The 13,961-nt window shown below is 41.5% G+C and overlaps 1 protein-coding gene across 1 annotated transcript in view; it reads left to right on the top strand.

The window, feature by feature from the left end:
• Window positions 1-13,961, top strand: part of LOC140693776 (uncharacterized) — a 113,381-nt gene that overhangs the window by 57,899 nt on the left and 41,521 nt on the right. The window contains exons 7-10 of the mRNA XM_072957434.1: window positions 2,586-2,707; window positions 3,738-3,962; window positions 10,009-10,208; window positions 10,512-10,638. The gene's annotated coding sequence lies outside the window, so the exon portion shown is untranslated. The remainder of the gene's footprint in view (window positions 1-2,585; window positions 2,708-3,737; window positions 3,963-10,008; window positions 10,209-10,511; window positions 10,639-13,961) is intronic.

The following is a 13,961-nucleotide window of genomic DNA, read 5'->3' as shown; positions in this document are numbered from 1 at the left end:
CAGTGTCTGGATAGTGCCTTGCTGTCCAGCAGTTTTGTGAGTATACGGTGCTCGTGAATCATTGTAAGGAAAGAATTTTGACAACAGACTGTGTTGTTCATTTCACAAGGGAAAAGATCATATAGAAATACTGCTCAGATTTATTTTAAAATTAAGCTTGGTGTCTTGAGAAGGGTTCAAGAAACCATACAATAATCTTTTTCACTAATTTTAAATCTATCTTAGACACATTATGCATACATAGCAGAGTAACTTATCAACTAGTTTTGACAAGAGGAGTGTATTATTGATTATCTATTTTAGTTGAAATATTCTACCTGGGATAAAGTAATCAGTGCCCATAAATGAACAAATATGTTTGTATTTCTATGCAACATGGGGGCAGACTTCATATGTTTTTATATAATATATATGACTGTGTGTTTTAATCTGTCTGTCAGTGTTTTTATAGTTTTTCATCAATGTTGTAACTTTAGAATTCTTCTATGGAAATCACCCCCAATTCTAGTGCAGTTTGTACTGTGTATCCTGTCTTATGCATGGGATTCCACTGTCCCCTCACTGAGGAATTTCCTCTCCTATTGAGTTAGTAGCAGAGTTAAAGGAACTGTGATTTCTAGGCCTTTGCTCTCCATGTGTTTGCAGTTGGCTGTCAATCAAGATTTTCTCTTTCTTGAGTTTTCATTGTTCAATTAGAATTTTGGAAATAACAATTAATATGTTGCAACACTCTCCCTAGAAACTTGATGTGTTTGTGCTTTTCAGTTTCCAATTTACAAAAAATGTAAATGCACTCTTGTTTTTAAATAGTCCTTTTTCACTAGATATTTGTTTACTTCTTTATAGTCAAAATATTTTTTTCCCAATGAATGAATAGGTTTGCATGTTTTAAAAGATACCTTACTTTTTAAATTTCTTATTCTAACAGGTATATTCGTTGTACAGAATTTAGAAAATAAGGATAAACACAATTATAACTTAAAAATGGCCTCTAATCTCACCTGGAGATACAGTTGTAAGGTTTGAAATTGAGAATTACAAGTCCTCTCAAACTGTTCTTCTATTTCAAGTACGGTTTGGTTACTGAGATCCTCGAATTCCCATATGAATTGTAGCAGCAGATAGTCAGTTTCTGCAGAGGAACCCACTGGGATTGTGATCGAGTCCACGTTGAATATATGGATCGCTCTGGGGAGCACTGCCATCCCAAGAATGCTGTCATTTGATTCAGGAATGTGCGTGGTGTGTCTGTCCAGGTATTTAGGTATTCTTTAATTTTTTTCAGCATTGCATAGAGTTTACATTGGATTATTTTACTATATATTTTGCCTTTATACTGAGGACAAGTGTGCAAGGTACCGGGATCAGAAGTGTATTGGAGCTCCGCAGCTTGCTGCCACCATGGACGCTGTGCTCTTGCTTCGCCCACTGTACAATGTTGCACAAAATAGGACCTAAGTAACTCTCTCTTGAAAGAATGATTATATGATTGCTGGATGATGCTTGAGAGTCCTTGTGATGATGTCTTTTTCCCAGAATTTCCCCTCTTCTTTACTATGCCCTTTCCCTTCCTTTCCTCCAGCCTGTGTTTCAGCCTGCCTGTGGCATTGATTTTCCTTGTCTGTGGACTCTTCCTTTCACTAGTTCGTGATAATGTTACATGTGAGATGTGGAAACTTGCTAGATGTCAAGAAAGAGGAAATCCATTGCATTCTAGTTTTTTTAGAGTGTGCTATTGTATTATCGATTGAAATGAAATCAGGCTGACCCATTGAGCCATCCCCTGAGCTCTTTTTGCCTTCCTACAGGTGATACTGCTCTCGTTGCTGCATGTGCCCTTCCCCCAGACTTGGTTTTGGGGTTGAGTAAGTCACCATCACTGGAGCCCTCTCTTTAAATGATGAAGAGAACATTTGCTCTTTCTCCCTGTTTGGGGACTTGGATGAGATGAGGCAACAGATAAAGAATGGAGCCCCACCTCATTCTGACCCCCGCTCTTTCCGTTCCTTTCTCCAGGGGAAGAGTACAATTCAAAAATATAAAGATTGTGAACTAATGAGATAGACAAGACAACCGATCATTTATTAAATACCCTTTCATGCCAGAAACAAATGTATTATACACACAAAAAGCACATAAAATACGGTAGTACTGTGGTTACAAACGTGGGTCCGAGTTCGAGTCCTGGTCTGGAGTGACAAGTCCTGTGAGATGGAGAATTGGTAGGTCGGCTTAGCCTCTCTTGGACTTGTTTTCTGTCCTGCAGAGATGGGGCTCGCTAGGCGTCCCTCCCCCGTAGAGGTGCTGAGGGGTGTAAAAGACACGTGTAGGCAGACCGAGCACAGCTGCTCTTTCCTCGTAAGTGCAGGATAGCATCGCTTTTGCGGTGATGGCTTTATGACTGCACCGTGTAGACTCTCAGTGCTCCAAAGGGATGCCTTGCAGATTGGAGATGGGATTCTCACTTCTGTATATACCCAAGGATTGTGTTATTGGGCCTTGCTAATTTGACTCTATTCTTTAGAAAGTACATAATGTAGATATATTTTTCAAACATGCATGATTTTTTCTTTTATTATTTATAGTTCTACCCTCTCATCTCTTGGTGTGACTTTTCATGGAATCCAGGAAACAGTCCTAAGCAACCTGCCTCTTCACACTTCTCCGTGGTGGTTTCCTTCCCTGACTAGAAGAGGGTTTTGCATAGGTAATTTTGATTGCTCCCCTTCTCTTGGAGACTCTCTGTTTTTCTGCCCATCTCTCACCTGTCCATCTGTCCATTTCTCTACCCACTCATTCTTCTGACTTGTTTCAATAAGCATTTCAGGCAGCTTACAGAAGAACAGGTACCAAATAAACAGGTGAGAAAATGGGGCCAAGTTCATACAGTGAGGCTAGGAGTTGAGCCTGTGTGAGAGTTGCCAGCGTGAGACACACGCCTCTGCCTTGTGACTTATAAGATAGACAACATCAATGTGCCTGAAGCTCCCAGCAGACACAGGGAAACAGGGTTTGTGGGAGATGCTCATTGGCTGTGAAATAAATAAGTGGCTTAGTAGAAGCCCAGCCTTTCCAAGTACTAAGGCTTAGGAGAATATTTTAGTGTCTTCCAAAATCAGATTATTGCATCTTTTCTTTTTCAGAGTTTTATGTATAGTTGGTTTACATTCTATACCTGGAAATTTCTCCAAAACTTCTGCCCACGTGAGTCCCATGACTCGGGAATGGGGTGGTTCTGCTCATTGACGGGTGTTGGCCAGAAACGGAAAATGACAGCCTCAAAGGAGCCTGGGATTTATCAGTTATGTTTTGTCAGTGCTGTAGATTTCAGAAAATGCTTTCACCTTTTCTTTCCATCTGAGGCAGCAGCGCGCTCTCTTACCAGCATCAGGAGCTCAGGGCCACGGGATGGTGGGGGCTGACTGCACTGCCGTCAAGACAGCTGAGCTAGTCACTGCAGGTGTGGTTCTTTTACATACTGCAGTTCATGCTCTTTACTAGAATGTTTCAACAGGGAGTTAATTAACTGAGTTAATTAACATTTTATAAATATGATGCTTTGTTGAAAAGACAGTCATAGGCAGAATATAAGTTGTGATCACTTTAAAAATGGTTTCATTACTGAAATTTCAGTAGGAAAGATCCAGTTTATCTTATTTCCGCCTCTCTTTAAAAGTAACAAAGAAACAAGACAGAAAAAGCAGAGGATGATTTCTGTTCTTCCTCTCGGCTTGCAGGTGCCCTCACCTCCAGTGGCATCCATCCAGACACCAGCACTGACACTGGCCGTGCTCAGAACTGCCTCAGCCCTGAAGACACATCTGACAAATGGAAGGGGGCCGCGCCCTGTTACAGCAGGTGCTCTCACTTTGTGGGTCCTTATGTAACTGCGCGGTGTTATTCAGGATCGCCCTTTCTACACTTTGTGACGCTGCTGCGGTGTCTCCTAGTTATTTGTTTCTGTAAGTACTCGTGTAATTTTCCAATGTGTGGTACTAGACATCTAAAAATGCATTTTTCAGATGAAAAATAGTGTGTATTTAATATAAATGTATGAAAAAAGGGTCAAATGGATCTATCCTGGTGCCAGTACTCAGAGATAATAATTAACACATTAACATCTATTTTCTGTTCTTTTCATCAGTGTGTATTACCTCTGTCATAAAAACCAGCGAGCAATGTGTGCCTGTATACTGTGTGGAGACCTCCATTTTCCATTCGGCTTATTACACATTTTTCTACAATATTCTATCTCCCCTGGCATGATTTTTAATGACTAGTATAGCATTCTGTCTTGTGGAGTCCTCGTCCATTTTACTTTGGACTTAAATAAACTTTTAAATTCCAAGTATACTTAACTGAAATTCTGAAAAGAGATCTGTTGTGGTACCGAAAGTCCCCTACATCCCTTCCCCTTTTTTCCTGAGAGTAAAAACTGCTGACAATGTGGAGTATATATTTCATGACCTTTATGCCTATGTCATATAAATAAACTCATACATACACGTATATGAGAAATCTATGTCTATGTGTGTGTATATATGCTTTATTGAAAAATAAGGCCATACTATATGTTTTCTGCAGCTCGGTTTATTCACTCAGGTATATATCACAGACGTCCTCTCTCTCCAGACTCACCCGGTCCTTTCAGATAGAGTAGAGGGTTTTCCTGATATGCAGGTTTGGTCTCTTGTGTAAGGACACCTTTCGTGGGAGCGTACTGTGGACAAGGCCTTGGACCACGCCGAAACACCGGAACTTTAGTGCCCACAGCTCACCGTGATTTACCGCATCATTGTCTTGATGGTGGACACTTAAGTTTTCTCCATTTTCCACTGTCAGAAAGGGTGTTTGACTGGCATACTTCTTATACAAACATTCCTGTGTTCTTGTATGAGTATTATTTTCGTTAAGGTTTCTGGAAATTTAGTCCTTGGATGTGACAACTACATAAATCACAGGCTCCTTTCAAGTGAATCAAGAAATTCCTTCTCCTGTGGGGCATGAAAAGATGTAGAATAACTTATGTAACCAATTCTCTATCGCTGGATATGATTTCACTTCAGCTTTTCTTCTCACCATTGTAAACAGTGCTGTGTAAATGCTCTGATAAGTACATCTTTTTGAACTGAATTTTTCTAAATGAAACGATTCCAAAATGTGGAGTTCAGCCTGTGTGTACACACGTTTTTCAGAGTTTACATATCCATTGACATGTCATCCTCCAAAAGATCGCTCACAGTTTGTTCTCTCAAAGATGGACACTAGCTAGAATATCTTTTAAAAATATGTGCCAATATGATGAGCAAAAGTACTTTTTCATTGTTTTAATTTGCACTTGATGACCAGTGAGGTATTGAGCATTTTTCACTCATTAGCCATCTGACTTTTAAAAAGTGAATGATCTCTTTTGTCCTTTGCACACATTTAAGTGAGGCAGCTTCTTGTTGCTTTGTGACAGCTCTATGTATATTATGAACATTAACCCCTTGTCTTCATCAACATGTATCAGAGAGCTTTTCCTTGTCATATTTTGCCTTTCATTTTGTTCAGTAGGTTCATTTTTGTTGTGGCCCAAAATAATCTTAAGATTGTAAATGTCTTCTTTTTGGGTTTTATTCCTGATATTATTCTTAGAAATACTTTCTTATAATGGTATAAATTTCTTCTGTAGGTTTTTTTAATCTCTAAGATGGAGATGATGATGGTACTTGTTATAGTGAAGAGAAGTTGAATTAATATGAGCAAAGAATTATATTCGCTGTTATTAGTACTTTCTAATATTCACATCACATTCTGTAATTTTTCTTGCGGTCATTATGACTGGAATAGAATTTGTTTTTTCCAGGGGATTCTCTGATTGTCCCAAGACAATTATTGAATTCCTACTTTGCTTTTTAACTTGAAATCCCACCTGTAAAGAATACTTATGTACACTAGAGTCTCTTTTTGAGCTCATGGTTTATTTTTATCAATCTTACTTTCTTACACTAGCACTATATCTTACATATTGTAAACATTTATTTAATATCTGACAGTGCGATTTTTTGATTCTCTTTTCGATCCCAAATTTTCTTGGTTAGTATTATGACTTTATTATTCCTGAAGAATTCTAATATAATTTTTCAAGTTAAAAAAAAAAAGAAGTGCTCTCGTGGGATTTTTTAGTACTTTTGAATTATCTTTAGGAGAACGTACATTTTTACAAAACTGCTTTCCTGCATACAAAATGTTGATGTCTCTACTTTCACACCTCTTACTTTACCCCACAGTACAGTCCTGTACTTCCTCCATGTACAACATGGGCATTGTTTTTGAGTTTATTCCAGATTATTGTTGATGTTTTTGTTAATTATTTAAGTCAGAATTTTTTGCTATTGTATATTTTAACTGTTAAAACTGACACCTAGGAAGGCAGATTCGGTTTGTAAATACTCACTTTGTAACTTCTCATTTAAAATTGTAAGTATTAAGTACTTGTTACAGAATCCTTTCTTTTCTGTTTTTAAAAATTTGTTTCCAAGATTCTCAAAATGGTCATAGCAAAGTAGTATAGGTGGGGACAGAGATGGAGAGAGGTAGTGTGGCTCATGTACAAACTGTGAGCACTTTCATGGCTGTGTTTACGCTGGAAAAGCCGCTGAAGAGTCCAGGATAAAACAGGGGTGGCTTTGTATGCAGTTGAAAGCCAGCTTTCTTGCCTGGTGAAGCCTGGTGGGCGTGACAGGTAGATGATCAAGGTCGAATGGAGGTTATTGGCTGCACAGAGCGCTGTGTCTGAGAACTGGAGAATATCGCCATGGGAAATGCTTGGTGCCAGGAACAAAGCAGAGGAGCTGGGGACCCTGTGTGTTAAGGAATTTCCAGCCCTCGGAGTGGGAAGATCAGACTCTGCATTCAGATCTGAGTTTGAATTCATCCTCTTTAGTTTACTTGTCCTCTGACTTTGGTCAAGCTATATACCCTATTTCACTTCCTGTTTTCTTATCTCTCAAAATAGGAGAATTACAGCCTGCTGCCAGATTGTTTGATCAGGTTAAATAATTAGTGTCTATAAGATGCCACGTACAGTCACAAGCTCAGTGAGAAATGGGCTGTCACCTGTTCTTCTGCAACTCAGTGCTTGACAAGACATGTGGGAAAGCCAGTCCCTAATTTGTGTGTGATGCAAGTAGGAACAAAATTAATGTCTTGCCTTTCCCTAGCAGTATACTTACAGCTTTGCTTCATTTACTTCTTTCCTCCTTTCCTTTCCCCTTTCCCATCCTCCACCAAAAGATCCTGAGACTCTCTCAGAATAGTAGATTCAAATTACTTTTAAGGTTGGCTCATCCTCATGAAATGATAGTAACATAAAAAAAATCTGTGCACATCCCACAATACATTGTATTTGATTTACACACACACGTGTGCACACATACACACACACAATCAGGCTACCTTCCACTTGCAGAGGGATAAGGACCACTTTTTCTGAGTTTTCACTCACTGAGCTTGAGAACAATGTCTCTTACACAGACTTTCACCAGGCTTCGTGCATGGTGTTTTTAATTGAATTTCGGCTTTGTGGCCATAGATATAGTCTCCTAATAGAAGAGAGAAAGTGGAGACATAGACATTCCGCTGAGATATTGGTGTCATCATATTTTAGTTGGAAAGGACTTAAGACAGCATAGAGTCGTAATATTATATGGGTGAGAATCCATGATGTTGTAACTTGGACAAGAACATGGACCTTCTGCCGTCTTGTCCACAAAGGTGAAGAGGCAACTGGGCAGGGGATGGTAGGGATCCTTCTTGCTTGAGTTCCATGTTCTTGCTAGTTTTCATTGCTCAGTTGCCTTTAGTTTATGTCCATGAGGCCTCTCATGGGAAGGTCACTCTGTCCTGATAGATTGAGTTTCTTATCAGCAAAAAGCTCTGGACCCACTCATATTTCCCAGAGTTTTCTGCTGACCTGCTGACACTTTATATAATTGAGACCTAAGAAACTACAGAATATAAAATCCTTATTGTTATTGTTTGCCCTCGAGTTCCATAGGAAGGGGTGCTGTCTCAGGCTGTCTAAAGCCAGATCTGAACAAAGATAGGGTGACAGGCTGTGCTGCTGGTCCTCCACAGTTGAAGGGGATTTCCAACTTAGCTTTATATTCAAGGCAGATGAGTTCAAATCTTGCCTTTACCAGTTATTATCTTTGTGAATTTGGGGAGAAACTGTACTTTTTTGTGTCCAAATTTGTTTATCTGTAAGTAAGTTCAGTATTTATTTTAAGGTTTCTGTTTTAGAATTGAATGAGCTAATACTCTCATTTATACCTAAACTAGTGATCTCATGGTTCTATGCTGGTGCCTTGGTAGTTGATTACTAAGGGACTCCGCAGTGAGATTGGGGGTGGGGGACCCTGGATAATAGAGCTTATATTCCAGGATATGCTTGTAAAAGACTGGATGTGCAGTGGATTTTTAGTAAATATCTACTCCTTTCCTAATCTGCATTGATTGTGTATATATCTTTATACTAATATATGAACAATTTTTATTGCAATTTAAATATCTTTGTAGTATTTACAATATCTAGTTATAAAAATACGTGAAATAAAAAGATTTGAATTTATTTTCTTTTCAATAAGCAAAACAAAATAAAATAGAAAAGAAAAAAGTTTTGAAGGAGTAGAAATAATTTTATTTCTGTGGAATCAATTCCTTGTAATAGGTTTTTTGTTCATGTTGTTAAAAAGCATATAAAATTGATAGGTGGTGAAATACTGGAAATGAGGAAACAGTGGAGACATACTACCTCTAAGGCAGTCAATTTGTTACCAAGCCCAAACTCGTTCTGCTTGCTGCATGACAGGCCGATTAATCGGGAGATGAGATGTTGGAGTAAGGAAAAGAGACTTTATTTGTAAAGCTGGCAGACCCAGAAAATGGCATATTGTTATCCAGTAGAACTCTCTTCCCCAGGGCAGAATTCAGTCTCCTTTTATACTAAAAAGCGGCAGGGATGTGGCTGGTTGTTGCAAACTTCTTGCTGTATGAATTGTTTGTCCTTGAAATCCTTTGTTCCTGCAGCTGTCCATGTGGGTCAAATTATGGTGCCCCTGTAAAACCTCCAAAAAAAAAGAAAGGTTATTCACTATTTTACAACTTGCCATCTATACATAAGTGTAGAAGAGCAAATATCCTTAAAGGTCAGAGCCCGGAGAATAGGCCCTCCTGGATATTTCAGGCTAAAGGCAACTTTCTTTTACAAAAGGTGCAGAGATAGCAAGTCTGAGCCTAGAAAACAAGGTACAGGATTAAAGCCAAATGAACACATCTAACATGGAGTGAAATTTGTTCTTTCTATTACAATTTCTTTTTCTCCCTCATAAATAATTTTAGTAAGAAACATGAGCAATTTTTTTATTTTTGCTTCTTAATAAAGGACTACAACTACAATTTAGTGAGCAGGGATGCTGTGCGTGCCTTGGTGTCACAGCAAACTCTTGTTGGTGGTGGTCGACCCTGCAACATGCCTGATGCCCCGTGAGTGTTGGTGAGGGTCCCCCTAACCAGGGGCTCTATTCAGGAACCACCATATGCGCGTTGACCTCTGGCACCTCTTTTTCAGCTGCAGGAAATTTTTTCAGATTCTATGATAGAAAAATCACTCCAGCTAGGGATAATCAGGTAGTAAAGGAAGAGGAAAAGGGCTTGAAGTAGAGTAGAAGAGAAAGACAGAAGCTCAGGGAGCCTGGGGGCTTGGCAGCGCTGCCTCGGGAGAGAGAGGAGCAGAGGTGTGGATGGGACCGGCTACAGAACCAGCTCCTGCAGCTTTCCCTGCACCCAAGCCACACAGCTTTTAATAGGGCCCAGGACTCTCTCCTGGCTGGATGTCACCCTGGGCAGAACCTTGAGAATCGAAGGTAAGGGGTGGGCAGCACTCACCTAGGGGGTCACTGAGGACTTTGGTCAAGTCCACATTGACTTTTCCAGTCAAGTGCCTTCACCTGTTCTTTATCTCAGGATCTGAGAAGCAGGAGCAAGGAACTCAGGGAGAGATCCAGGAAGATATCTGACTGTGTTAAGAGACGACAGTCACAGTGACACTGGGAGCGAAGACACTTGCAGCAAAGTAAAATAACTTCACAACCATTGCATCAGAGCTGCATGTGTGAGAGAGCCTAAGCCTGTCTCAGAGTGCAGGGGACAAGCGGAATGGAATGGTAAAATTAACACTGACAATTGAAATTTTGTTAAATAGCCTGCTACTTTTAATTTTATCACTTCAATGTATGCAGGTGTATTTCTATGAGCATTTATAGGTTCACACAACCCCACCAGCCCCTCTTGCCCCCATGGGGGATGGGATTTCTCAAGCACAGTGCCCCTCCTGCTTGCTTGGGCCACGCTGCGGGTCCTCACCTGGGGCCGGACTGCTACAGTACACTGAGTCCCCGAGGCACGGCCTGGGATACATGACAGGAACAACTGTGCTCTTGGCTGAGGGCCTCCATTTCCCCCTGCAGTGTAAGAATGCCGGTGACTCAGTTAGAAGCATGCATCCAAGCCGTCCTTCCGTGTCATCACCATCTAGAAGCGGTGCCTGAATCTTCTGAATTTCTGCAGAATGTGGTTTACAATCACCTTGAACAAGTGAGTGTGTGTTCTCTTTCAAGTGGAGGAGTTACTGCCATTTTCCTGGAACTTACTCACCACTAGTCCATCTGATTTTTCTGTGCTAGGATTCAGTATGGCCTGCTAATAACTCTGCAGTCAGGTCTAGAAACCCTGATGAAGAGGATTATTTATTTTCTTTCTTTATATGATAGTATTTTACTTTCAAATTTCTGAGTTTTCAGTTCTTGGAGGAATGTTTTGGGGGTTGGAGAAACAATTTTGCTCTTACCATCTTTGTGACCTGTTGCTATATGCGTCTCACCTGTCTTCTGTCACTTGTGAGGCGGTTCTATTTTTGACCCTGTCCGGGTTGTTCATATTTTAAAACATAAAATCTGTAAAAGTACAGTCCCTTTTACTCTGAAGACATTCCACAAATACTCCTTTAATCTGGGTATGGTTTTAAGAAGACACAATAATTGGAATATATACTTGCAGGTTGCCAGTGCAAAATCCCCAAATTAATAGTCGAGCTCAACATCTAAAATCTTTCTAATCTACCATGGATTTGTATGGATAAGTGAAGTAGTTTGCTAAGAACTCAATCCTCCCAAGCTGATGCTCTGCCAGATGGTGGAGCCGAGGGACGAGGGTGTGTCCTGCCCTTACTGAGCTGACAGTTTCATGGCAAGGACCTTCACCAGGTGAAGAAATTGAAGTTTCTCCTAAGAACAGTGGGTCTGAAATGAGTCCAAAAGCGTGGGAGAGACACAATCACATTTGTCTCAAGTAGGGGAGAGTGGCTGTGGGGCCACCTGGGAGACTCATGAGTCCAGGTGGGCAGTGTTGTTGGCTTCCAATTGAGCGGTGGGACGGTCAGTGGGTAAAAGCGAACAGATTGAAGGCATGTTTAGATGGTAAAGAGGAAAGGATCAATGCTGTCTGTGAAGGTAGGATGGAGTAAGGCCCAGGTTTCTGGGTGGATTAATGAGTTAAATAATGGTCCTGCTGTGTTCTGAGGAGGGAAAGCAGCAGAGGGAGTTCTGGGGGAAAACTGATGAGTTCAGCTGTGGGTAAAGTGAAAGGCTGTTAGATGTGTGGTCTGGGAGCTCTGGTGAGAGCCAGTAGTGAGTAGGGGGCGGGGAGAGAGACTTTCAAATCATTTTGTCTTGTGAAAATACATACAAGAATGAGTAATGACACAACCCCTGTATATTCTGGATTTAAAACCCAGTAACATTTTGCTATATTGACTGCAGGGGTTCTTAATTTTTTAATAGAAATAAAATAAATAGAAACAAAATAGTGGAGTTAATGAATATCTTAGAGTTGATGTGTGTCCTTGTATGTATTTTCATACCTCATCTGTTTATAAACATAATCTACAAAAAGTTAACTTGCTTAGCATTAGAGTTAAACAGAGGGACGTGACACACTCTGTTGGTGGTTCAAGGTGATTTCTTGGGCAAATTATGTAGCCTCTCTGTGCCTTAGTTGCATCTTCTGTGACTGCCCCCATGCCCCTCATCACAGCTGATTTCCTAGACTTGAAGTTGGGAGGGAGGCTGCTGAAGGGAGTAAGAGGTGGCAACTGCTAGGGTCACTGAAGAGAGAGACAAAAACAGATTAAAGCCGAGAAACTGAGTGCTAATACCCTCAAAGGAGAAAGAATCCCTTAGTTTTTTGAGCCACTTAGCCTAAGAGAACGAAAATCATGTGGATCCAAAGCTCTTGAGCATATGAGTATTGTGGGTGGGAGGGTTTCATCAGAAAAGGGTTGAGAAAAGGCCTTTTGGTTTCCTTTTACGTTTCCAGTAAGGATGAGGCGCAGAAGAAAAACCACCCGTTTCACAGTAGAAGGTGCTGTTTTGTGCGAAACTGTCCGAAGGTTGGAAACCATTCATCAGTGGTGCTGGCAAAAGAAGAGACTTCTGGATTGGGTGGGGCACTTGCTGTGACTTCCAGGTGACCTGCTGGCTGGGGGCTGTGAGGCGGGCAGTAGGTTTGCAGTGTGACCTGGGTATAATCCCTGGCATTGAGGCTGCTGATCTGACTAGCAGAGCTGGGCAGACACCGTCCTAACGGGGCTGCTCGGGATGAGGCCTGGGACACCTGCCATGCTGAGGGCGAGAGGAGAGCTCCCCTGAGGTTGTGTCCCTGTGAAGATTAGAAACGTCCTCCTGCAGGGGAGGAAGAGCCTCTGAGCAGCGGGCCGGATGCACAGGCAAGACCAGCCTGAGCACGGAGATTTCAGGAAGCCGGAATTCATACAGGCCCGAACAGCCTTGTTCCTGAGAAACTGGAGGGAAAAGATGCTGCAAATGCAGGCTAAGTTCAGACACTATTGTGTGTCATGAGTGATAGGAAAAGACTGTTCAGGCAGCCACGAGAGAACCCTGTGGTTGTCCCAGTTGGGCGTCACACAGGAGGGAGGAGCAGAGTTATATACTTTGCCACTTATTAGCTGTGTGACTTTGAGCAATATCACCCCACTTCTCTCTATATATATCTACATCTGTAAAGAGACACAGTGACAAGCTCGTGTCATCAGAATGCTTTGTTTAACTCTGATCCCCTTTGTCCAGTCCTGTCAGTGCTGCCCTGCAAGGTTCTGCAGCGGCTGCTCTTGCCCTGTGATGGGAGGGCATAAAAGGGCATTGTAGCACCCGAGGGCAGAAAGGGGTTGCTTTAAAAGCAGACATGTAGCGTCCTGCAGCTGCAGACCTGCAGGCAGTTTGGTTCATGGTCCTGGAGAGGACTTTGGAGGCCTTAGCGTCGTCTTAAGACTTGTTTTCCCTTGGGGACCTGATTTGCCTTTGCAGATTAATGTTGAAGATTTGGGCTTCTGGCAAAGCTGTTTTCAGAGATGGGTATATACGTAAAATATCATATAAAATAAAATGATTTATTTAACGTGTGCGACTTTGCAGCTGTTGGGAAGAGCTGTGTTTGCCTGGTCTCCACGGGGGACACCAAGGGTCAGCAGAGCGTGCGGGAGGGAAGGCAGCCTGCAGTGCTTCTGCGGGGTGTTCTCCCCAGCATGGTGCTCTGCTGAGTTGTCTCTTCTCTGAGTTTGGTTGCCAGAGGAGCAGACAGCAAAGTAATGAGTTCTGGAGGGATTGTATAATGACAGGAAGAAATAGGAACCTGGAGATTTTCTGGACTAAAACACGCTTTTGGTTCCTGATTCAGTGTGTTCCATTACAGAATTGATGAGTTGTGTCTATTCTGGAACGTCATTGAAATAAACGTTCAGCCTAAATGTTAAGGGCTTTGGTTTATTTGGCTGGAGGACTCGAGCCGGGATGACAGCCTCTCAGATCACTCTGAGGGACTGCTCCCAAGAGGTAGTGGAGGAG

Source organism: Vicugna pacos, unplaced genomic scaffold (assembly GCF_048564905.1).
Source record: "Vicugna pacos unplaced genomic scaffold, VicPac4 scaffold_20, whole genome shotgun sequence".
Classification (NCBI taxonomy): domain Eukaryota; kingdom Metazoa; phylum Chordata; class Mammalia; order Artiodactyla; family Camelidae; genus Vicugna; species Vicugna pacos.
This window is presented reverse-complemented; position numbering and strand designations above follow the sequence as displayed.